A 27,637-nucleotide genomic window follows, 5' to 3' on the forward strand; every position below is an offset into this window, starting at 1 on the left:
AGGATGGAGATAGGATGTGTGATGTGTGTCCAAGATGTAATGTTTGTACCGGGACTCAGATATAGCGTGATTTCCATCTCGATGATTGAGAGGAAGGGGTTTGAGGTCTTGTTTCAGGATGGTGTTGAAGCCCCGAAAATCGGGTCGACAATAAGGGGGATACCCACCCGGTCCGGACCTTGGTTGGCCGCTCCTTATCCGTTTGGTATAGCGGGTCTGGCTGGGGATAATGGGAATAGTTTCCCAATCTAAGGGTGTGTGTGTGCAGAATTGGATGTTGCTGATCTAAGTATACTTGAAGCTAATCTAATTCAAACTTTTAAACTAACTCTATGATACTGTAATCTAATGAAAAATAACACATCTAATCTATGCTAACCCGGGGTGTATTTCTTCTATTATGCGATCTAAAAAGATTTCAAACAATAACTGGTAATAAAGATCATTCAGCTATCATAAGAATGGAAATCAATTAAGATAAACCACTTTGCATAAAAAGTTAGGCAAAACAATTGTGAACAACATATCGCATAATAAGTTATTCATATATCAGACATAAATAAATGGCTCCACCTTACAAAAGTGCCAAATGGTAACTCAGACATTCATGCAACAACATATAAACAACTAAAAAATGTATATCACTTTAAGAATATAAGCAGAAATAGCCAAGAGATAAAAGTAACATTTATGACTGGTTCTACTCATAAGCTTCGAGCAACAATGATTTACCTCTCCTTGCTCTAACATCTACTAAGAGTACAGAAGTGCAACATCAGTAGCAGATATCAAATGCAAACATCAATAAACCTTGATCCATCCATTCATCAAAACCCCCTCCGAGGGTGCAAAAGTGCATGTTCTGAGGACACGTTTTTGACAAATTTCTGGACCCTCCTCCAAACACATGAGAAGGGTTTAAATACTGCTAACTAAATAACTTAATTACATAAATTTAGGATACGGTTTAAATGACCGCCCTTCTTCTAAAGCAAAACTATTTCTAAAAACTGAATCTAATTCCTAACTATTTCTGCATTTGCTCCTTAATGTTGCGAACACTCAACATTTGTCTGGGAAGAGTCGGCTGGTTGCCTTCTGTTTTTGTTTGAGTTACGCAAATAGAAATGGTAAGCGCTGGCACAATTTTAGCAAACTAGAAGATATTTTTGAGAATCTTCCTCTGGCTGGGTGGGTTTACTGAGTGTATACTTGGTAATAACCCAATTTTCTCTCAAACTGCTTCTGCTTTTGCTATCTCGGTTTCTAGCCTTGCGAATGACTAATCAGGTTAGGGACTTTGCTTTCCGAACAATTTTCTTAGCGATGCGCGATTAGCGCTAAGCACTAATCGCGCATCGAAAACTGCCTCTGTTCTTTGATCCGGGCTTTTCTGGTGCGTTTTCCGCCTTTAGCGCTTTTTCCTTCACCGGGTAGAAGTTTCAGGATTTTTCGTAAACATGCTGCTTTTGTGAGCTTTCTGACCCCGAATGTTGAATCACCTATTGACCTCAGCATCTGTTGAGTGATACTCTGGAATCTGTGGTTCTGTTGCATGCGGCATCTGTTTATGAAGGCATCTCTTCTCTATTCTCCGAGCATTGACGCTTTCCCCTTTTCCTTAGATGTTTCCTGCTCATTGCTTCATATTGTTTCCTGTTTTTCATTCCTGCAGTTCATGTAAAGGAAAAGAGTAATGATAATAAATACTGATACGAAAGCTCTAACCTCTATGAATGTATAAAATCATGACACCCATCGTGAACTGACTCTTCGAAAAACACAAAATTGTCCTTCATTAACACTTTGGCGTACGATCATTAATTTCCTTTAAGGTGTGCGCCCAATTTTGGTTTATAGACAACTTTTCTTGAATGCTGAGCCGAGGAAATTCGCGACGGGCGATAGCAGCATCGCGTCATCGCATTACCTAGATGTGTCATCGCAACTTTTTTAGATCGGATCATCGCAGATCGCAGATCGCGTTTATCGCAGATCGCAGATCGCGTTTATCGCAGATCACAGATCGCAGATCGCGACGAGCCATTAAATCATTGTGTGCTGCTTATGCGATATTGCGATATGCGACGTCGCATATCGGCTGTCGGAGATTTCTTAAGATTTTCATTTAAGAGCGCTTCTTAATGATGCGATGAATTTTGCATTTTTCGCAGTTTTTTATTATGATCATAAGGGAATGTTTTATCTTCTCCGCACGATGCGACATAATTTCAAGGAGTATAATACAACAAGTTTTATAAAATGTTTTTTGAATTTTTATTAAGGGTCCCCATTTGCTTAGTGTTATTGCTAATACTAAATAAAGAGGGGGGTTGTTGGTGGCCACAACAATGGCGATTCACCTGGAAGAACTAGTTATCTTTGTTGTTGTTGTTTTTTTTTTTTTTTTAATTGAATTTTAACTTCCAAAACAGAAAAATTTTCATAAGTCTAAATTTCGTTATGGACAGATAAAGTACATTATGCCTTATCCTATTAATGATATTTTGTTTCAACCTTTTTCTATTCTAATTGCTTGCTTCCTCAGGCTTTGTCCTTGTATTTACATCAGCCATTACTTGGTCTTGTAAAGGTAAAATAAAGCCTTCTCTGTGTGCCGGCTTTAAAATATGCTCATTTGTCGTAGGTAGAGCCTCTGCTGCCAGCAGGCGTCCATAGCCTCGACAGGGTTACCTGTTACCCAGCAATGATCCTTTATCCTGCTTAAGGCTATTTACAACATTCGAAGAAAAATCCACATTGACACTTTTTCCTTTTTTATTCTCAAAGAACAATGTCTTGGTTTGGTAGCCAAATTATGACACAGTCATTCACTTGATTTACACTTTCGATGAACAAGCTGGCTCGTGATGAGACCCCTTGCCTTTTGATTTCAAAGATCTTGAGTCATTGCCCTGTTTTGATGGATAGTGTTTGGAAAAGTCAGCAAGTTATAATATCTGTGATCATTATAAGCCGGCTCGTGATGAGACCTCTTATTCTTTGAGATATAGTGCTTCTTGGATTGTTCCTCTGAATGCTGCGATTTCCTTTAACATGGAGGAAATCATTGTTTTCCTTAAGAAAGCTCTGGACGACAATAATAGAGTTTGAAAACAGCAGTTTTACAGAGAATCTTTATTTTATTATTGATACCTTTCATTGTGCTGATATAAAACAAGTTTTTGCCAAAGGTTGCTTTCATCAAATTTTTTTGAAGTTGAAACTAGTATCATATCTAGGCCAAAGTTTTTTAACTCTATCTGTCTATAATAAAGATCAGATTTACGAAAATTTTTGTTATTTATACAAGCGAAAAGCTCAAAATCTGAAAGAGAATTGGTGTCTTTTCCTTGAATACCCGTAGTAACCATTTACAACTGGTTTTATTATGAAAAAGAAAAGAAAAACTAAAACTATTCTACAAAATAGAAGAATAATCTTCTATGGAAAATATATTTTAAGGATTTGTCCATTAACAGGCAAAGAATCCCTTCTACCTGCTAAATCCTGCAACACAAACGTTGATGGACCTATGACTTCAACAATCTGAAAAGGACCAAGCCACATCTTTTGAAATTTCGTATGTTTGCCCTTTTCTTCATGAGCCTTATCCCATTTCAAAACTAAATCTCCCATCTGAAAAAAATTTCTGGTCATTATGCTTGAATCAAAAGAGGATTTTATTAGCGCTTGGTGATGAGCATGGGTTTTCTTAGCTTGTTCTCGTTGTTCTTCTAATTTAATTATTTCCATTCGTCTTAGTTGTGTGGAGGAAGTAGATACTTCATCGATGTATTGTACTAAAGACAAAGAGGGGATGACTAAGTGAGTTGGACTAACCACTTCCTTCCCATAAACTAAATTAAAGGGAGAAGTGCCGATTGAAGCTTTCTTCGTTATTCTATCTGCCCATAAAGCATTTACCAAAGCTTTGTGCCAATTCTTTTGGTTCTGGTCAACTGTTCTTTTAATAATCCTGATTAGGTTTTTATTTGTTGACTCAGCTAACCCATTACCTTGCGGATAGTAGTTGGCCGAACATTTCAGTTTGAACCCTCTTTTAAGTGCAAACTCAGTCATTGCATTTCCAGAAAAGTATGATGCATTATAAAACATTAAAGCCGTTGGCAATCCAAACCTAGTGATTATAAATTGATCTATGAATTCAATAATATTTTCAGAATTAGCTGTCTTGAGAGGAACTGCTTCTACCCATTTAGTAAAATAATCTGTTTCCGTGAGGATGTATCTATGCTGCTTAGAAGAGTGAGGAACGATCTCACCTATTATGTCCAAGCCCCACTGACTGAATGGTTGTTCGATGTTTACTGGCTGTAGTGGCAAGGACGGCTTCTTTTGTCTTCCAGCAGTTGTTTGGTAGACTTGACATTTCCTTATGTAACTATGTGAGTCTTTGAACAGCGTAGGCCAGTAATACCCTGCATGTAAGATCTTGTGTGCAGTAGCATCTCCAGCATAGTGTCCTCCTGCTGGTCCGTTGTGGAGTTCCTGCAAAACTTTTTTAGCTTCAGTTTTCTCAAGACATCTAAGAAGAACAGAATAATAATGCTTTCTAAAAAGAACATCATTTATGAGCTGATATTGTTTAGCTTTCAATCTCAGAGCTCTTTTCTTAGTGTGATCTAGGTGTGATGGAACATATCCTTTCTTAAGATAATAAATGATGTCAGAATATAATGATTCTGCATCGTTTAGGCTTACCTCATACAGTTGTACCTCTTCATATGGGACTTCAGGAATTTGGGATGCTCCAGCCAACATTTTGCAGAAGCCTTGACCTCTTACAATGTACGCTGGTTTGATCTCAAGGTCGTATTCCTGTAAAGCAGTGATCCAATTTTCTCTTTTCTCACTCACATCCTTCTGTACTAGAAGATTTCTTACCGCTGGAAACGGTACTATGACCTTAGTATGGGTTTTATGTAAGAAAGGTCTGAAATATTTGACCGCTTTGAAAACAGCATAGGCCTGTTTCTCCACGTTTGAATAATTGAGTTCAGCACCTTGTAAATTCGAGCTAAAAAAGCAATTGGAGCTTCCGCTTTTTCTTGATTTGCTTGGGTTAGAATTGCAGCATATGATTTCTCTGAGGCAAATGTGTATAAGATAAAAGATTCTGAGAAATTCGAGGTTGCTAAAGATGGAGCATTAATACTAGCTTGTTTGATCAGGTTGAATGCTTCATGTTCATCTTGACCCCATTTAAAATTTGAATTTTTTTTAATCATGGTTTGCAAAGGAGACACAATTCGTGAAAAGTCTGGGACAAATCTCTTTACAAAATTGATTTGACCAAGGAAATATTGCATGGATTTTTTATTATGAGGTAGGGATATTTTAGAAATTTCTTTGATTTTGTCAGGCTCAATGTGAATACCAAATTTCGACACTATGAATCCTAGAAGTTTTCCTTCACTTAATGTGAAAAAAGATTTCTTTGGGTTAAGTGAAATCCCATACCTTAAACATCGTTGAAAGATCTGTTTTAAGTCTCTGAGATGGTCGCTTTGCTTCTTGGAGTATACTGTTATATCATCCAAATAAATCACTATGGATTTATTGACTAAACCCTTGAATGCAATGTCCATGGCTCTCTGAAATGTAGCACCGGCATTGATCAAACCAAATGGCATCTTCCGATATGCGTACGTGCCCCATTTAGTTTTGAATGTGGTTTTCAACTGATCATAGGGATGTACCAGCACTTGATTATATCCTGAAAATCCATCTAAGAGAGACATCAGTTCTGAGCCTGCTACTACCTGTAATATCTGCTCCATAGGTGGGAGAGGAAAATTGTCTTTTTGACAGGCTTTGTTGAGATTCCGAAAATCGATGCAGATTCTAATATCTCCGTTTTTCTTTCTAACGGGTACCATATTGGAGACCCATTTGGAATGTCTGACGGGTAAAATTATTCTGGCTTTTAATAACTTGTTTAGCTCGGTTTTTATCTGATTTTCTAAATTGGGGTGGATCTTTCTTAGCCTCTGTTGGACAGGCTTTTCGTTGTCAATCATAGGAATAGTGTGCTGAATGATAGAAGTGTCGTACATCTTCAGCTCATCGTAATTCCAGGCAAAGACATTTTTATATTGTCTCAAAAGATGAATATACGCTAGTTTTTCTTCCTGGGCCAGGCCTATGCCTAGAGTAACGTTTTGTGGTTTATCATCGGTCCCTAGGTTTACTAATTCGTAGTTCAGAGTTGAACTGTAGAGCTTTGAATTGGTAGACCTTTTAAACCGATTTTTCAAATCGTATAAGTCTTCTAACTTAACCACCGATTTAGGTATAGCATTATTAGTGCCATTTTGTTGTATTTGTTGATCGTGATGGTCTTCGTCAATTATCTGATTGGAGTAGGATCCTTCAGAAGTGAGAAAATTTACAATATCAGGATCGTCATTGAATACTCTCCAATTTGTAATGTTGTCAGGGATGGACGGTCTAAAGATTAATTCTATTGAGAATCTATCTGGACTAAACTCTTCAGAGGGAATAAGCCTAGAGGCTACGTTAGCCAAAAGGTCTGCACTTGCGTTTTGGAGTCTTGGGATTGACGAAATATTGAATGCTATGAAATGCTTAGTCAGATCTTGTACTAAAGATTGATAGTGTTTTAAATGACTTGATAGGCAATGAATAGTGTTACGTACCTGTTTGACGACAATCTCAGAGTCTCCGAAGACTTGAAGATACTTGACGTTCAACCCGATTGCTTTGTATAGGCCTTGCACCAAGGCCTCATATTCTGTTGTATTGTTTGTGCAATCGAATTCGAGTCTGCACGTAAGCATGGTCTTATTTCCTTCTGGACTAATCATAACGCATCATGCTCCTGCTCCTTCGTTAGATTTAGAGCCATCAAAATATAATTTCCAAAACAAAGATGTATTTACAGGTTTATCTACAAAATTAACACACTTTGAATTATCAGTTTGGGAAAAAATTTCAACTTGGGACAAAACTGAATTTTCTAAGTAAGGTGATGTATGAGCATTGAAATTGCCGAGAAAAGAATCTACCAAGTAATTGCCTATGATACTGCTGTTATACGCTATTGCTTCATTTTCCCCCTCCAATTCCGTTACTATGTACTTCTGGTGTAATTCTCGTTCAACCTTTATTTGATTCGGTTTACCATTATAGGGTAACCACATGTGTGACCAGTCAGTTGAAAAGTATCCATGGAGTTTCTCGGACCAATCCCTGCTAAGAATCAAGCCATATAATTCTGGGATATCAGCCACTAGAATGTCAATAACTTGACATACCTCCGGGTTGGATGACAATCTTACGGTTACTTGATTAAGTTCACCAATCACTTCGACTTGAGATCGATCAAGCTGAACTATGCGCACTACGGATTTTTGTGGTTGAACATTTAACTTGGCACATATTGATCTGGGTAAAATATTCGTTGAAGCACCGGAATCTACTAAACAATTGTGCACATTTTTATTGAAAATTTCATAAGTGAGAAGAAAAGGGGGAGTGTGAGACCTTGATCTTCCTCCAAGTAAGGCGATGTTGTTTGGATCAATCTTATTGATCGTGTTGGTTGGAGGTCTTCCCATGTTGTGGGAAGCTACAACTGTAGGCAAAGATGTAATAGGCACGACATGTAATTCTTTCATCATTATCTTTTGTTGATGTTTCAATTTGCTCAATTCGTAAAGGGTAATATTAGCCCTAGTCTTTTTCATGTCATCAATAATATTGTATTCCATTTCATCCGACACTATTAGTGTTTTTGATGGAGTTGTTTGATTTGATTGGACCGGGCTAGGTTGAGTCGCTTTAGTGGTCGTTTTTCTTGTTGCGACTTTATCTTTTATTGCAGAGCTTGCGCTCTTCTGCTTAGGGGTATTTTGGGGAGGATCAAGTTGATTTTTTCTTCGTGTGCTAACTGGAAATGCTTCTTGATCTTCTTCTTGTGGGAGGATGAAATCCCACATTCCTTGTAATTCCACAACTTCTTCGTCATTAGTCTACCCTTCAGTGGTACTTTCTTCTTCTTCCTCTTCTTTGGATTCGACATTTGAAATAGCGTTGGGTGGTTTCACATCCATTGAAGGACCTCTTTTAAAAGCTCTATAGGGCTTTTTTGAACAAGTTTCTGCTACTTGTTTTTTTCTGTCAATCATCTCATTGGAAATGGTATTTAATACTTTCTGCAATCCTTCCAAATCGAAAGGGTCTTTCGTTTGTTTCTTATTGGAGTCTTCCTTGAAGGTGACATGTTTAGACTTGTGTTCCTCTATCGCAGATCTCTTTTCCAGGGATATTACGCGTTTCTCTACTGCTATCGCCTCTGTCAAGTTTTCAACTAAGGTTGTTTTATTTGCCCTATCCACGAAGATTGCTAAGTTTGATGGTAAGGCCGTAATATACCATTCACATCGTACTTCTTCGCTGGGTTGGGAAGCAGTGGGAATTTTGTTGAGGATCTTATTGAACCGTAAATTGAAATCTTTGATGGGTTCTCTAGCCTCGGCTTTAAGATTGGACAGGTCATTGATTAACGTTGCCGTTGATCTGTCATCACCAAACTTGGTAAGGAATTGACTTTGGAAAATGTCCCAACTTGTGATAGACCCGGAGGGTAATGAAAAGTACCATGACCTAGTTGTTCCTTGCATTGTATAGGGAAAAATCCGAACAACAGCATCTTCATTAGTAACTCCATTGAGATTGACAGAAAGCGTGAAATTGTTTATGTATTCTTCTGCTAGCATGCCTGCTTCTGGATTGAATTTGGGTAGCCATTTCTTAGGATGGGCCGGTATTTGACTCAAGGGTGGAGGCATTAAAACTGCCCCAGGATTATTCCATGGAGATTGGGCCATCGTTGAGTTGCTAGTGAATGAAAGTGCAGAAGATGATCCCTGTGGCTGGGAAGATGAGGACACTATGATCTTAGATGATTGAAGAGGGGTTGTGGGAGTTCCGGTAGGCGGATGGATGATGGTTTGGAATGAAGATGTGGGTGGCTGACTTCGCGGTGAGGGAGTTGAAATGGACGATGTAGATGAAAGAGTCTCACTGTCAGACTCTTGTGGTGTTTTCCTCGCTCTTTTCCTGGTGGGGAGAGACAATTCAGTTGGCTAGATGCCAAATTTTTCACTCTTTAATCTGGTCAGGGGATGAGTAGGATTGTACTGCGAAGTCACGCTGCTTTGAGATTTATCAGACCTCTGAGTAGAAATGGAAAATCCCTGGAGTTTTTGAATCAGAGTTTGAACTTCAGGGGGTTCAATGGTAGATTGGTCTGAAATATTAGGGTGTGTAGCAGCGGTTAATACTCGAGCGACTTCTGACTTTGGATTTAAACGTACTGGGGAAGTCGGGAGAGTTGATGAGGGCGATTTAATCTCAGAATGGTATTTAGATTTTGATTTAGGTGCCATTCATAGTTCAGGCCCTCCTTCTAGCGCCAAATATGTTGAAGCCCCAAAAATCGGGTAGACAACAAGGGGGATACCCACCCGGTCCGTACCTTGGTTGGCAGCTCCTTATCCGTTTGGTATAGTGGGTCCGACTGGGGATAATGGGACCAGTTTCCCAATCTAAGGGTGTGTGTGTGCAGAATTGGATGTTGCTAATCTAAGGATACTTGAAGCTAATCTAATTCAAACTTTTAAACTAACTCTATGCTATTGTAATCTAATGAAAAATATCACATCTAATCTATGCTAACCCGGGGTGTATTTCTTCTATTATGAGATCTAAAAAGATTTCAAACAATAACTGGTAATAAATATCATTCAGCTATCATAAGGATGGAAATCAATTAAGATAAACCACTTTGCATAAAAAGTTAGGCAAAACAGTTGTGAACAGCATATCGCATAATAAGTTATTCATATATCAGACATAAATAAATGGCTCCATCGTACAAAAGTGCCAAATGGTAACTCAGAAATTCATGCAACAACATATAAACAACTAAAAAATGTATATCACTTTAAGAATATAAGCAGAAATAGCCAAGAGATAAAAGTACCATTTATGACTGGTTCTACTCATAAGCTTCGAGCAACAATGATTTACCTCTCCTTGCTCTAACATCTACTAAGAGTACAAAAGTGCAACATCAGTAGCAGATATCAAATGCAAACATTAATAAACCTTGATCCATCCATTCATCAAAACCCCCTCTGAGGGTGCAAAAGTGCATGTTCTGAGGACAAGTTTTTGACAAATTTCTGGACCCTCCTGCAAACACATGAGAAGGGTTTAAATACTGCTAAATAAATAACTTAATTACATAAATTTAGGATACGGTTTAAATGACCGCCCTTCTTCTAAAGAAAAACTATTTCTAAAAACTGAATCTAATTCCTAACTATTTCTGCATTTTCTCCTTAATGTTGCGAACACTCAACATTTGTTTGGGAAGAGTCGGATGGTTGCCTTCTGCTTTTGTTTGAGTTACGCAAATAGAAATGGTAAGCGCTGGCACGATTTTAGCAAACTAGAAGATATTTTTGAGAATCTTCCTCTGGCTGGGTGGGTTTACTGAGTGTATACTTGGTAATAAACCAATTTTCTCTGAAACTGCTTCTGCTTTTGCTATCTCGGTTTCCGGCCTTGCGAATGACTAAGCAGGTTAGGGACTTTGCTTTCTGAAAAATTTTGTTAGCGATGCACGATTAGCGCTAGGCGCTAATCGCGCATCGAAAACTGCCTCTGTTCTTTGATCCGGGCTTTTCTGGTGCATTTTCCGCCTTTAGCGCTTTTTTCCTTCACCGGGTAGAAGTTTCAGGATTTTTCGTAAACATGTTGCTTTTGTGAGCTTTCTGACCCCGAATGTTGAATCACCTATTGACCTCAGCATCTGTTGAGTGATACTCTGGAATCTGTGGTTCTGTTGCATGCGACATCTGTTTATGAAGGCATCTCTTCTCTATTCTCCGAGCATTGACGCTTTCCCCTTTTCCTTAGATGTTTCCTGCTCATTGCTTCATATTGTTTCCTATTTTTCATTCCTGCAGTTCACGCAAAGGAAAAGAGTAATGATAATAAATACTGATACGAAAGCTCTAACCTCTATGAATGTATAAAATCATGACACCCATCGTGAACTGACTCTTCGAAAAACACAAAACTGTCCTTCATTAACACTTTGGCATACGATCATTAATTTCCTTTAAGGTGTGCACCCAATTTTGGTTTATAGACAGCTTTTATTGAATGCTGAGCTGAGGAAATTCGCGATGGGCGATAGCAGCATTGCGTCATCGCATTACCTAGATGTGTCATCGTAACTTTTTTAGATCGGATCATTGCAGATCGCAGATCGCGTTTATCGCAGATCGCAGATCGCGTTTATCGCAAATAACAGATCGCAGATCGCGACGAGCCGTTAAATCATTGTGTGCTGCTTATGCGATATTGCGATATGCAACGTCGCATATTGGCTATCGGATATTTCTTAAGATTTTCATTTAAGAGCGCTTCTTAATGATGCGATGAATTTCGCATTTTTCGCAGTTTTTTATTATGATCATAAGGGAATGTTTTATCTTCTCCGCGCAATGCGACATAATTTCAAGGAGTATAATACAAAAAGTTTTATAAAATGTTTTTTGAATTTTTATTAAGGGTCCCCATTTGCTTAGTGTCATTGCTAATACTAAACAAAGAGGGGGGTTGTTGGTGGCCACAACAGATGGGAAGGAAAGACTCAGGCCTAGAGGCTCTAAGTCTGATGGGATTGTACTCGGAGTTAGAGAGCATGGTATCTACATGTTGACGGGAAAGCCTGTGGATCATGGAAAGAACCAGGTGCGTAGGTGTAGGCTACAAAGAAGCAGGAGTAGGTGCAGGCTTCATAGGAGTAGGTACAAGTTCTCGAGAAGAAGGTATACCTTCCTGAGAAGGTCGAGGTTCTAGAGACTCAGAGGGGGTCTAGTTCGAGAGGGAGCTTGTAGACATAGAGGGAGACTCTGTAGTCCAAGAAGAGCTTGTGGTTAGTGGGGAGAAAGGGTGCTCCTACAACTGCCAAGAAGGAATCATGGAGAAAGTGGAAGATGGTACAAGATAAGAAGAAGAAGCAAGATTCTTCCAGCAGTGACAATAACACTTCTTAGAAGGGTGGAGTTCACCATACATGGATTTTTGTAATTGTGAGTGCCAGGAGTTGGGAAAGTGTTGAGAGTAGTGATGATTATGACAAGTTACTTCCTAGTCTTGGAAGTGCCTCCCTCGCTAAGAGGGAGTGTTGATCTGTGTAGTTTGGCAAGTACTCCAAGCTCTAGGGTTCAGGGTTTGGTGGGAAAAGTGCCACAAGGGTCATTTGTAGGCTTGGAACCCAATGTTGGGGTTTTACACCCATCGAGATTTGGGTCAAAACCATGATGAATTTTAGCTTGAGAAAATTTGAGGTGATAGAGCTTGGCAAGACGATTCCAATGCTCCAAATATCACTCAAATCAGAGCTCTAGAAACAAAGTTATAAATTTTTGAATTTGAAAATTAATTATGGACAACCAAAGTCATGTAGTTTTGAGGAATTCATCCAAGAGACATGTCTCTTGAAATGAATTTTTGGACCCCTCATTTGTGTATAAATAGAGGGTGAAGGAAATTCATTTAGTGATCCTTATTGTGCAACACATTCTGTTGAGCAGCTCGTTGAGGAGAAGGGACAACATTATGCCCTAGCCACAACATAAAGAGGCAGGAACAACAATGAGAAGGAGGTATGTTTTAGGTTTATTACAGGGTCTGAGCTGCTGTAATGGAATCCGAGTTTGCTAGATGTTAGGCCAAGACCTCAAGGGTTAAAATGTTGTTGTTTGGAGGATTATGGATGGTCTGTGGGTGTGTTTTGAGGGCAACATGGTGCAACATAAGTGTTGTGTGGTAGGCCGCAGACCATAGCACAAAAGCAAGGATTGTGTGGGCTATTTTAAGGGCTGGTTTTAGCGCTTACCCTCAGCATGAAGGAGGAGTGTCTCTCCCAGTCAAGACCACATTTTTCTAGAGGGATGTGTGTGGATTGTTGGAGGAATTTAGGGCTGTAGCATTATGCCCTAGTGCCCTAACCAAACCAGTGACAAACAAAAAAGTGTAAACAAAATTGGAGCAGTGTTTTGGAGGTGTGTTGGGTCAAAGGAGTTGATCAGGTCATATCAGTTTGATAGTGCACCCTGTGGGAGCCGTGTGTTGGGTTGTCTTGCGTGATAAGACTCCAACTAGGAGCAGATTCTGCAGTGTAGTATTGGGCATCATTAAACTATTGGAGGGCAACATGTGGATGTCCAAAGTAGCCCTAGACAAGCTAACTTTACATGACAAAGAAAGCTAAAGATTGGGTGAAGTTTGAGCCTAATGAAGTAGTAATTTGATGTAAAAAAGTGACTACTAGATTGGCATATTAGAGCTCAGTAATTGGTCAACCTAGAGAGCATATTTATTAGCCCATGTACTTGCAATAGAGGTGGCATGTAACATTGTTAGGTGGCGGCTCTCCTGGAGTCTCGATGTGTAGTGACCTTGATAAACTAATGCACTACTAGTGAGCAGTACGGAAGTGAAGGACCGACAAGACAATATACAACATTGAAGCTGCAATGAATTTTTTCATTTAATCTTGTATACCATATAATGTTTTATTGTTCAAATTTGGTTTAATATAACGAAGATGGGTGATTGTACAATATTGTACAATTTTGTTAAAAATTGTGTATATTTGTGCATATGTGATTTACTACTTTACATTTCCATTGTGCAAAGTAGTTTATGGTTGAGATTCTTGGTTTGGTAGTGTCAGTGATTTTAAGACTCTAACATAGACCGAAAAACTAGGAGAGTGAAGCCCTTCATTCATGATCTTTGAGAGACGGAGGCAGAATGTAGCAGGGTTTGAGATCCAGAAGCATGATGTAGGAGGGTTCGAAAGGGAGATAATGATTTAGATATTTGATAGCCAAAGGTTGATGTAGAAGGGTTCGAGAGTCGAAGGTGAGGAAGAGGTTTCGAGAGCCAGAGACTGAAGAATCAGGATTGGAGAGTCAAAGGCACAAAAGAGGGTTCGAGGGCTAGAGGCCGACATAGCATGGTTTAGAGCCGAAGGTGCGACAAAGGGTTCGAGAGCCAGAGGTAGAGGGAATGAATGGTTTAATGAATATTGTGTTATGTTTTTAATTTATATTTGGTATTTGTTTTTTTTAATTATTAATTATTATAGTTATTAATAATTTTAATAATAATCAAAATTTAATCATAATTAAAATTTAATAATAATAATAATTATTTATATTTATTTATTGTTAATTTTTATATTTAATTTAGCTAAGACATAGTGTAATGAAGGGACAAACTTTCCCAGAAAGTTTGGTTTTGTCGGCACGATGAGACTACTAACTAATGAGACTACTACAACCATGGAATAGGTCCAATTTCCTCCCAATAGAAGGTTGTAATCGAAAGGTGAATCCACAACCTCTACTTCTACATTGATAGATTTTCCTCCTAACTCAAAGGGAAACGATGATATGACTCCCTTTGGCTAAAATGAATGGCTATCAAACACCTACAACATGGTGCATGAGGAAACCAAAGAGGGAGAACAAAACAATTTCCAATAAGATGAAGACATGACACAAATCGAGGCTCCTTCATCATCCACACAACAGTAAATGTTTATTTGAATGAATCCTAGGTCTTTCTTGGTCCAAGTTGAATGAAATGTGTCGGATATGTTGACGTCACTAATTGCATTCAATGATTCCTTCCTTTGTACAAGGAAATTTTGGAGGACTTCTTCAAAATACATGTGGGACACATGGAATAGGGTCAACATGTGGCTTCTATATGTGGTGAGGGAACTAATTTGTGAATTCAATGGACTATTTTTAATAGGATTCTTTTCTAATGCATCATAATTGCTGGCTTGAGTTTGCAAATTAGTGTCTTTGTCACATAAATAAACAAATTCACTTGAGGTAGAACTCCCATTTTGATATAATTCCACATTTCCCCCTTGCGGCAGTGGGGGATTAGCTACCACAAGTTGCTTCTACAGTGGAGGAAACAATTTTTTTTAGAATAGTAGGTTCATGCGATGTGGAAACTTGTTGATCTAAGTACTTATGTATGTCATCAATGAGTGGAAAATGGTGGGTGAGATGATACCCTTCATGTATTTTACCAATAAAATGGATCATCTTCTTATGACCAGTATTTGTAGTAGCAATAGTCATGTTTTATATATTTTAATGGAACTTCTAACCCACTCATACTTTTGGCTAGTTGGAAAAACCACTAAATGATGCACATGATGTTCCACTCTATTAATTAGTGCATAAATTTGTGCAAACCATAAAACCATTTCCAGGGAACTAGTATTTACTTATAAAAATGTGGAAATTTATGCATTATTGATCAAAACTATGTGAAATGTTTCGTGCTAATTTCGAATTAGGCGAAGGATACTGCATATGACACCCTACTTTGGTGCATTCACAGTTCAAATGGAGCATTTATAGTCTCTAATCATAGGTTCCACAATAGGGGACTCCATAAAAGTATATGTTGCAAAGGTGAACCCCACAAAATATAATCTTGCATAGGAAAAAATACAAAGGGATAGACCACAAAGGGATCTAGCTAGTTAAAAAAATACAAAAGCTTTAGACAGGAAGGATAATAATTGCTTTTCAGTCTCAAGAACCATCGATAATTCATTGAACCAACACATATGATCATTGTAGCTTAAAATTCACATCTAGGAGGGATATAACCACCATGAATAGGTTAGTTATGAACCAAGAATAGGTCTCAAGGTCTAACATGGTAAGCAACCAATAACATGGATATTTTAGATGGATAATTTCATCTCCTTGATATTTATGTTATAATTTTATCATTTGTTTGTCAAATTATTTGTGTAAGTCGTATTTGAGTCTTCAAACCCTCCCATACTATCAATTCATGTATCTACTATAACCATGTTGAATTTCAATGCATACAAGCACACACTAAAAACAATTCAACGTTGGCCCCTTTCACAAGTTACTCTATGTGGGATCAATTAATTAAAGCATAATTTCAACTAATTAGTAAATGTTAAGTGGTGGACATTTACCATGACCATATAATCCTCTAATTCTTAAGTAGGCCACTACATCACGTGAACCATTGATCAACAATACCCCAAAATTCAATACATGAGCACCATAAGACTAAAAACTCTCCAAGAGTATTAGGGCATATTAGTTCTTTACATTAAGTGAGGTTTCAATACTCATGTCTGCAAAAAAAAAAATTTCTTTTGCAAAAGTTATTTTTATGTTATAATAACTTTCACTTCTACATCTCTAATGTAACATTAATGTAGCTCCAATATTCAATCCATGTGGTGTCAACACAATTGACAAGGTAACTACCCATGATTTGCCATGCCACCTCAATTATTTCTCATTGGTTCAATCAATTCCATGTCATAGCCTAGAGGATAAATTCACCCAAATGATTGCCCAACTTTGACAAGGTCCATGCAATTGTGTTACCTCACTAAGATATAAGGAACATTGTAAAGATCATATTCAATTGATACACATGAGGTCAATGATTAAATGTTGCACCTCTTTATCACTTGATCCCTTCTTATTTTGTATTAAATATGTAATATGAACAATTCTAAATGATTAAGAAATCAACCAATCAAATTAAAAGGAAAACAAGTATGATTTAAGTTATGGAGTAATCTAGCTTTTGAGAGACCTAATTACACAAATGTGGACATAAGTTAAACTCTTTTCTCTCTATTATATTTTGACATTAAATATTCCTTTAATTATTATTAACAATATGCGTGTAGCTTTAACACTAGAAAAGGGAAATCCTTCTAGACAATCACCATAAGTAATAGTAAAAACTATAAAAACTCAAAAATATTATTTGCATAGTGAGTTGCACATATCAACCCACCAAAAAAATTATCATAGAACTTAGTTATAATTAGTACTGCGAATCGATAGCGAAGGGTTTCAAATGAAAGAGGTACAATACTTACCTAGGGATGGGAAGTTGGTCCACTAGAAGCATCCATGACAAGCAACTCTTCAGTGTTTCAAAGACCTTGGAAGAAAATAAAATTTCTGACAGGTGTTGACATTTATGGGTGGGACTCTAACACACTTTTTTCATGAAAAATCTGGGGCTCCTCGCGGTACTATCTGTTATGACATAGTATGAATCAGAACTATATATTATAGCTTTTTTCTTGCAGATAGGAGGTGAGAAAAGGTGGGCTCATGCTAGGGAAATGGTGGAGGCGAGCTTTCCTCTTGCACCTCGAAGGTGGGCTTGGGCTAGGGAAATAATAATAATTCAAATCATATTAGAAAATAATAATTCAAAACTCGTTTTAGAATGTAATAATAATTCAAAACATATTACTAACTTATACACTTTGCGAAACTCTCCCATATTCATATATGAGTCTTCAAACCCTCCCATAATGCCAATGAATGTATCTACTATAAACATGTGAAATTTCAATTGATACAAGCACAAACTGAAAAAATTTCAACGTTAGCCCCTTTCACAGGTCAATTAGTGTGGGGTCAATTAATTAAAGCACAATTTCGACTAATTGGTAAATATTAAGTGGTGGATTGCTACTTAGGGGTAGGCCCACAATAAGTAACAATAATCTTGACACCAAGAGCATAAAAGAGACATATACTGACTTTAAACACTGAAACATTAATTTGCTTAATTTTCTAAAAATCATTATGAGACCTCCTTGTGGGAACTCTATTCATGGGAAGTCATGGGCAGAAATTACTTCTTTTGTGTAGGCACCCCTTGCCAAGTCGGACCAACCCACCAACTCATCGCATGGGTGCCTTGGTGTGCCCAGCATGCGACTCTCCCATGGGCGTCAGGTGCCCTGGTGTGAAAACCACGCAACACCCCCATGGGCGCTAGGCACCCAGTGTGCCTAGAATATGGTCCCTCCATGGGCATCAGGCGCCTTGGCATGCTAAACATGTGATGCCCCCATGGATACCCCGCCTTTGTTTGTTTTTCAATGACAACAAATATTATAATTTTTTATTACCATGTTGCATAATTTCTCAACTATAAAATGAATTTTAACACCCGAACTTTACTTTAGTCAATTTTCTAAAAATCATTATGAGAAACCTTAGTGGGAACTCTGTTCATGTGCAATCATTGGTTGACCTTAATTCTTTCATGTGGGACCCTTGCCAAGTTAGGTCGACCAACCAACTCATTGCACGGGCGCCCTAACATGTGGACATCATGGCGTGCCCAGCTCGCGACGCTCGTAGGGGTTCCCAGGCGCTCCGCCTTCTTGCGAGTGTGTTTGGGGCACGAGCATTTTCCCTGCTGTGTAAATCAGTGAACAAAAATCATTAACTCATCAATGAAAATAAAATATTATCACTTTTTAGTACTTCCATGCTACATAATCAATCTATTATAAACCAGATTTTAACACCTAAACATTAATTTACTTAATTCTCTAAAAATCATTATGAGACCCCCTTGTGGGAACTCTGTTCATGGGGAGTCATGGGTTGACATTAATTCTTTTGTGCGGATGACCCTTTCCAATTTGGGTTGACCCACCAACTTGTCACACGAGCTCCTTGGCATGCCCAGCATGCGACGCCCCCTTAGGCATCAAGCTCCCTAGTGGGCCCAACACGTGACGCCGCCATGGGAATTGGGCATCCTAGCTTGCCTAGCACGCGATGCCCCCATGGACACTGGACTCCCTAGTGTGCCCAGCATGCGACGCCCCCATGGGCGTTGGGCGCCTTTGTGTGCCCAACATGCGATGCTCCCATGGGCACCCGTGCACCTCACCTTCACTCGCTCATCAATGACTAAAAACTATTATAATTTTTTAGTACCATGTTGCATAATAAATAAATTATAAACCGAATTTAAACACCCAAATATTACTTTAGTAAATTTTCTAAAAAATATTATGAGACCCCTTGGTGGGAACTCTATTCATGGGTAGTCATGGTCCGACCTTACTTCTTTTATGTAGGAGACCCTTGCCAAATCAGGTCGACCCACCAACTCATCGCATGGGCACCCTTATCGAGTAGACGTCCTGGTGTGCCCAGCTTGCGACGCCCTGGAACTCCACCTTTGTGTGGGTGTGTCTAGGGTGTGGGAGTTTACCCTTCTATGAAAATCAGTTAACACAAATCATTATCTCATCAGTGACAACAAAATATTATCATTTGTTAGTATGCTCCATGTTGCATAATAAATCAATTATAAATCGGCTTTTAACATCTAAACATTATTTTACTTAATTTTCTAAAAATCATTATGAGACCCCCTTGTGGGAACTCTGTTCATGGGCAGTCATGGGATGACATTAATTCTTTTGTGCGAGTGACTATTTCCAAGCTGTCAGACTGACACACCAACTCGTCGAACGAGCACCCTAGCGTGCCCAACGCGCGACACCCCCATGGGCATCAGGCGCCCTGGCGTGCCCAACACGCGACACCCCCATGGGTATCGGGTGCCCTGGCATTCCCTACACATGACCACCCCATGGACATCAGGTGCCTTTGTGTGCCCAACATGAGACATCCCCATGGGCATCCCACCTTCGCTTGCTTATCAATGACAACAATATTATAATTTATTAGTACCATGTTGCATAATCAATCAATTATAAACCGACTTTTAACACCCAAACATTACTTTAGTCAATTTTCTAAAAATCATTGTGAGACCCCTTAGTGGGAACTCTATTCATGGGAAGTCATGGGCCAACCTTACTTCTTTTATGTAGAAGCTCCTTGCCAAGTCGGTTTGGCCCACCAACTTGTTGCATGGGAGCCCCTACTGGGTGGACATCATGGCATGTCCAACTCGCGATGCCCGCAGGGGTGCTCGAGTACTTCGCCTTTGTGCAGGTGGGTCTAGGGCACAGGCATTTGCCCTGCTATGAAAATAAGTTAACACAAATCATTAGATCATCAACGAAAACAAAATATTGCCATTTTTTAGTACGTCCATGCTACATAATCAATCAATTATAAAATGATGTTTAACACCTGAACATTAATTTACTTAATTTTCTAAAAATCATTATGAGACCCCCTTGTGGGAACTCTATTCATGGGCATTCATGGGCCAACATTACTTATTTTATGCAAGTGCCCCTTTCCAAGTCGGGTCAACCCACCCACTTGTTGCACGGGCACCCTGGCTTGTCGAGCACATGACGCCCCCATGGGCATTGAGCGCCCTAGCATGCCCAGCATGCAACGCCCTCGTGGGTGCCGAGCACCCTGATGTGCCCAACACACGACACTCCCATGGGCATCGAGCGTTGTGGCATGACCAACATTCGACGTCCCCATGGGGCTTAGGAACTCCCCCTTCATTCGCTCATCAATGACAAAAAAATATTATAATTTGTTAGTACCATGTTGCATAGTCAATCAACTATAAACCAACTTTTAACACCCAAACATTACTTTGGTCAATTTCTAAAATTCATTACAAGACCCCTTGGTGGGAACTATGTTCATGGTATTCATGGGCCGACCTTACTTCTTTTATGTGGGAGCCCCTTTCCAATTCAGTTCGACCCCCCAACTCATCATACAGGCATCCCTACTGGGCAGACTTCCTAGTGTGCCCAGCTCACGATGCCCACAGGGGCGCTCGAGCGCTTCTCCTTTGTGCGGGTGCATCTAGGGTGTGGGAATTTCCCCTACTATCCAAATTAGTAAAAAAAAATCATTTTTTAATATTTCCATGTTACCTGATCGTCATGTCGCCTGGTTCACCCTTCGCCCAACTCGTTTGGTACGTCTGCTTAATGAACCATTAAAGTGAAAATTGGAAATTATGGTATAAACATAAAAGAGCTTCTCTTCATTAACAATAATATATTCTCTACTTAATAAGGACAACCACATGAAGGTGGAAGCTCATATGGTCCCTCCCTCCCTATCTATCTACTATCTATCTACTATAATATATTTGAAAGAAACACAACAACATTCAAACATTAAAACTAGGAAAATACAAATTTAAGGTGAATGAAAGAGAACAAACCAACTGAAAACATATAAATACATACCTCGTACTTTTCAACATTTTGATATCATTAGTATTCTTCCTTATCCATCTCATCATTTGTATCATCCAATTTATAATTCATGTACATAAGATTCATCATATCATCATCATCATCATCATCATTGTATATATCATCATCTGGAACATGCTCTTCAACATTTGGTTCAACTTCTTCGTCCGACACAATGTCAATATCATATAATTAATCCAAATTAACATTGTCTTCATTAACATATATTCCATGAACTTCTTCGACATCTTTGCCTCACACTACAAGAACCCCCTTCTCCTCTACATCATCTCCTTCTTCAATTTAATCTTCCTTCACTACATTATACTTTATGGACCTTCCTCTGGGATCATATCTAACAACATATGAACAACCTGATTTACCTAGAATGTTTACATAAAATACCTATTCACATTGGCTTGGAAGAACATATCGCTATGATCCTGGCTCAAGATTCCTTGTATCAACCATGGTAAATCCGTTAGCATGCTCAATAACAATTCTATCAAGGTCATGTTCATGGATTCGTAGCCTAAACCATTTGACATCGAACATAACTATTTTGAAGGATTCAAATTCACACTCAAGTATATCATGCATATACCCATAGTATCGATTCTCAGAGAGTTATGGATGTCTGTCACCTCTAGAGGAAACATTGATAGCTTGAAATAATATAGTTATCCCACTATCATAATTTTTCATCTTTTTATCCAACCTTTTGATGCGAAATTTGCAGCCATTGCACCACATTTTGTTGTGGTGTTTCAACTGAAATACATCAAACACATAAAAAATGCATTGTCAATTGATAAGCATGCATATTTATACTTGAAAATTTTGAAAATTAAGAAAAAACCATATCATATGCATCAATATAATTACAGAAAAACTAATTATTATGGGTGAATATGCTTGCCTGATAATATTTTAAACCATATAATAAATCAATTTCCCTCTGTGTAAGATGGGTATCTCCACTATGTTGAGCTTATTTGACCAATGAAGACCTACAATTATTATCTTCTTTGCATCGTTCAATCCATACCTTCATCCAATATTTATTGTTTGCAATGTATAAATGTATTGCATCCCACTCTCGATTGATTGTATTAAAATAAAACAATTCACATATATTAGATTACATACCACGTTATACCTTTATAATAATGGATTATGCAGGAAGACTAAAATTAAATAAGTACGATATACATAAAAAAGAAGAAGTCAAATGTGCTATAAATCTCCACTATCCACTTACGTATCACTTTGGTCATTCTACCTTTCCCCAATAGGCTCTCCCCTTCAAAATCATCTTTCTTGAAGTTTTCATCCCAAATGTGATCTAATACGTTAATACTTTCTCCTATTTCATCACTATAATTATGAATATAAACCATGGTTTTATATACCATATATCCCTCTACCTTAGGATCCTCAAGACGCGCTCTTTGTCTGACCAAATCCTTTAGTGATTTCAAGTGCCTCTCAACCATCCACATTGATCTTGTGTGTATAGGTCCACACTTTCCAATCTCCTCGAATTGGTGTATGAGTTAGTGTTCTTGTGCATTGAAAAATGTTGGAGGTAGATACTTTTACATTTCACACATTAGACGAGGAATTTTTTTTTCTCCAATAATTTATATCTTCTTTATCGATTTCTTTAGATGGAAACCATCTACAAATTAAGCAATCAAGTCATAGGTTTAAACAAAAAAATAATAATATAGTACATGATGACAAGAAAAACACATGCAGTGAAAAATATGTGACACAACAACTTATTGAACAAATTACACTTTGCACATAAATATCCACTTACCTCGTGTATTTTACAAGATCATATATAACTTGTTTGATATTTTCGTCAAAGCTTTATGCGAGAGATAAAGGTAGAAAATATTGTAACAAAAATAATGATCAATCAATATTTTTTCCCAAATTAGTAGAAAAAAATAAACAATAAGTAACAAGATGTTTCACCAATGTATAATATATATATATATATATATATATATATATATATATACACCAAAATAATCTCCTTAATGTATGTATGACAATCATGAGGTTTTACTTTTTTTGTTAGGACATTCTTTATGTTTGAGGAAAATCCAGTTGTATTTTTTTTCTTTCAATAACCTCTTTAACATGATTACTTTACTTCTCTGTCAATAATATTTTGGTCATCTCCATCACTATTTGAATGAATCACACTTTTCAATGCATGGTCAACCTCCTTAATGTCATTATAATTCTTGACAAATTTTTCTTTATCTTTCCTTCCATCTAAGATTCACCAAAAGGTCTTTTTTGCATTCTTCCCGATGTGCATTGTATCAAACAAATGAACAATTTCTAGGTGCTCATAATAGGAGAGTCTATTGAATTGCTCGGGATAAATTTTCATTCCTCATGGAAGTTCCATGTTATTATTCATAGATAAAGATATTATAACAACAATATAACCTGTCAATTAGTATAGTGAAGAAAATCCCATAAAAAGATAAAATGATCCAAACCTATAATGTATATTGATACATAGACAATTTGATCCATACCTTGAGAGATTCTATTATATTGAAACTTCCATTCACGAGGTGTCATTCTCGGTGACCTTACTCTAGTCTCTTATTTCCCATTGAAAATATATTTTTCAATACTTTGGTACCTATGGTTCTTAGAAAGGAAGTCCCTATACTCATCAAACACATCCTTTCCTAAGATTCTTGAATAACGAGATTTAATCTTAGAACGACAAACTAAACAAGCAAATTTACCCTTTGTTTGAAGACCTGCAAGAGATGGAATAATTTTAATATCAATTATTTTAAGTATGTACAATGAAGATCAAACTATTTAAAAAACATACTTGAAATGAACTTCATAAAATTAAACATTCTTAAAATGTAGGGTAACATTATAACATACCATAGAAATGTGTTAGCCCTGGGGCGTGATGAATTGTCCACACAAGAATTGCATGGAATTCAAATTCCCTTTGTGCAAGTAATGGTCTAGAGATATCATACATAGTAAAATCGTTCCATAAATTCACTAACTCATGGTTAAGAGGCTCGATATATACATTCATAACTTTGACATGGTACTTAACTAATTGATTGAACATACAATGCATAATTACTACATATATCAATAACTATATATATATATATATATATATATATATTACTAGGCATAGTTGAACATATATGAGTAGATTAACAAAAAAACATAGGACATAGTTATGAAAAAAACAAGACAAATAAGATGTTATTGTGCTAAGAAAAATATTCTAAGAAAATTAATACCTGGAACAATTATTGTCAACATTATGTGCTCCCTCTTTATTGAATTCCACATAGGAATGTTATTGTTGATAACAAAAAAAGGCCACACCAAGTAATTAGATTTTGCCTCTCCAAATTGATTGACACGTTAGCTACTAACGAAAGCTTAAGATTATGAGGTTCTTCTTTAAACACTGGCCACTTTTCCTCTATATTCCTAAATGCAAATCCGTCTGCAGTTATTCAAAGAACCCATCTTCACTTCTATTCCTTGCATGCTAATCCATATGTTTTTCTACACTTTTTCACTTGAATAATTGTCGTAGATGTGGAATTATGAGAATATAACGAAGAACCTTGCGAGGCACCTTTTTTGTTACTTTATTAGTTTGATATATATTCTCATCACATTTTGGGCATTTTTATTTCAACGCATGTTCTTCATAATAGAGAATATCATCATTAGGGCATGCATGAATAGATTTATACTCCATTCCAAAGTCTTTCATAACAACATGTAAATCTCGGTAAGTACGAGGTAAAACATTTGATAGTGGTAACATAAATTCACCTAGTAATCTACAACATAAAAAAAATAGAACTGGTTACGGTAATAAACAATATTAATCATTGTTTAGATAATCTTCGGCAAAATCACATAACCAATCTTTTGTCGACGCGTTTCGAACCAACCAGTGTGGTTCATCGTCAGGACAAGTTGAAGAACCAATCAGGCTTAGCTTGAATAAATAGAGTGTGCAGAGACTCAAACGGCTATATTGCCAACGGCCACACTGGTTGGTTCGAAACGCGTCGACAAAAGATTGGTTATGTGATTTTGCCGAAGATTATCTAAACAATGTTATGGATCACAGAAGTCTAAATTCCTTAATATTAATCATACATATTGCATCCAAATGTTACAAATTAATGAAATGATGCAAATCAACATACTAACATTAAAAATATATATATATATATATATTTATCATGTATATAGTACTAAATGTCACAAAATATATTACATACCTTAGGAGTTGTGTCACACACGTGTTTTACAAACCATTCACCCCCTTTAATTTGAATAACAATAAAGCATGGTCATCATACTAGTTGTCATCATAATCCATTCCAACATTATTAAATGTCTCATGGATCAATCTATTTGTCCCATCTTCTTCAACTATGTTATTAGCATCATTATCTTCTTCCATATGATCATTAGATTGATCCTCAATATTATTCACTCCATGTTATTGAATAGGTGCTTGTACTACAACCACCTCTTCCTCGTCGAGCAATGCCCTAAGGGACCGATACTATACAATTACGACCAATAATGTAATATTAGTATATATAGAAAATATTGAAACATCTATATAACAATAGTTTACAAATATAATATATAAGGAAAACAAAGACAACAAAGACAAAGAGAAAGACAACTTGGGTGAGACCAAGAAACAAAGACAAAAAATTAATGATGATGCTTGTGCAATTTATCAAGATATTTAAGAAAATGTTGAAAAAATCTAAGAAAGATGTTACTTTTCTTGACATATAGGAAGTGAGACACTTTCTGAGATATATAGTCAAGACCATAATAAAAAACATATTGATCTTATTTTTCATTCATAATTTTAATGTCATTTTTTTTCTTAATGTCATATTTTTCATAATATATTTTAAAAACTTATTAACAATGATCCATAAAAACCCATGAATAACCTATAAATACTCTAGGTCCAAATTAACACCCTAAGCAATATACATTAACCCCTAACACCTTAGCCTCATTCTCTTAAGCCTTTAAACCCCAAGCCCTTAACCCCAAAACCCTTAAACAATAACCCCTGATCCTTAAGCCCATATATTAATTAACCCCTAACTCAACTTAACCCATTAAACAACCCTAACGAAAATAATCAAATAATATTTCTATTCCACATCAAGATGACAACATAGTTCAAGCACCTCCCAAAAGAAAATTATAAAATACATTTACAATAGAAAGATAATAAAATTTACAATACAAAGACATACAATATAAAATACAATATACATATAAACATTTACAAAAACAATCTACAATACAAAGACATATAATAAGTAACTTAAAAATGGATGATATTCATCTTCGCCATTAGTGTGTCTATAGTCTCTACAATGCTTTTTAGTTGATTTTATTAGAATTCTCCTTGGGCTCAAGCCATTTCATTTTCTATAAATGCAATAACATTTTCCATCCTCAGAAGCCCTCGATGTCAATCCCATGTATCCTTGGTCTCTTTGAGGAATGTTATGTGAATTTTTTTGTCACCAAAATTTTAGTGAGGATTTTGTTCAAAAATTAACCTTAAAATAAGCCTACAACCTTTCAAAATTATCACAACTATTACATATAGCAACTATGTCAATGTTATATGATGTTAGGGCCTCTACACACACATATATATATTTAAGATTAAGATTAGTATAATATTATATGATTATCATATAAATTATATATATAAAGTTATTAAATCTATATATAATAACTTTATATATATAATTTATATTATAATCCTATAATATAATATTAATATTAAAATAATATAGACATATATATATATATATATATATATATATATATATATATATATATATATATATATATATAATATTTAATTATACTATTAATGTTATATTTATTTTAATTAGTCAAACTCGTCTCATATTAGACGTTGTCAGTGTAAAAAGCCATTAATGGTGTAATTGAAGGTTATGCAACGATTAGTTACCATTTGTAGGAAATTTGACAATTTAGAGTGCTAATCTCGCCCATGTTGTGCTGCTTCATTAACCGATATGCTGGAAAAAGCCTATGGAAGGAAGTCGCCTTACACACCCGACTAGTTAGCCCTGGAGTGACTTACCTTCATGTAGTGAAGAAAATTTTAATTAGTCAAACTAGTCTCATATTAGATGTTGTTAGTGCAAAAATCCATTAATGGTGTAATTGAATGTTATGCATCAATTATTTACCATTTGTAGGAAATTTGATAACACATTTTAATGTTGGATACATCGTCGGGTATTTGACAGTAAAAGAATGCATATTCGATATTCGACGACGGGAGGGATTATAGGAAACTCTTGGATAATCGACGGGAAAGGATAACTGTCAAATATTTTACAATAGTCAGGATTTAAAAAA

Source organism: Pinus tabuliformis, chromosome X, assembly GCF_031772625.1.
Source record: "Pinus tabuliformis cultivar Carrire ecotype Pingquan chromosome X, CPIR1, whole genome shotgun sequence".
NCBI lineage: Eukaryota > Viridiplantae > Streptophyta > Pinopsida > Pinales > Pinaceae > Pinus > Pinus tabuliformis.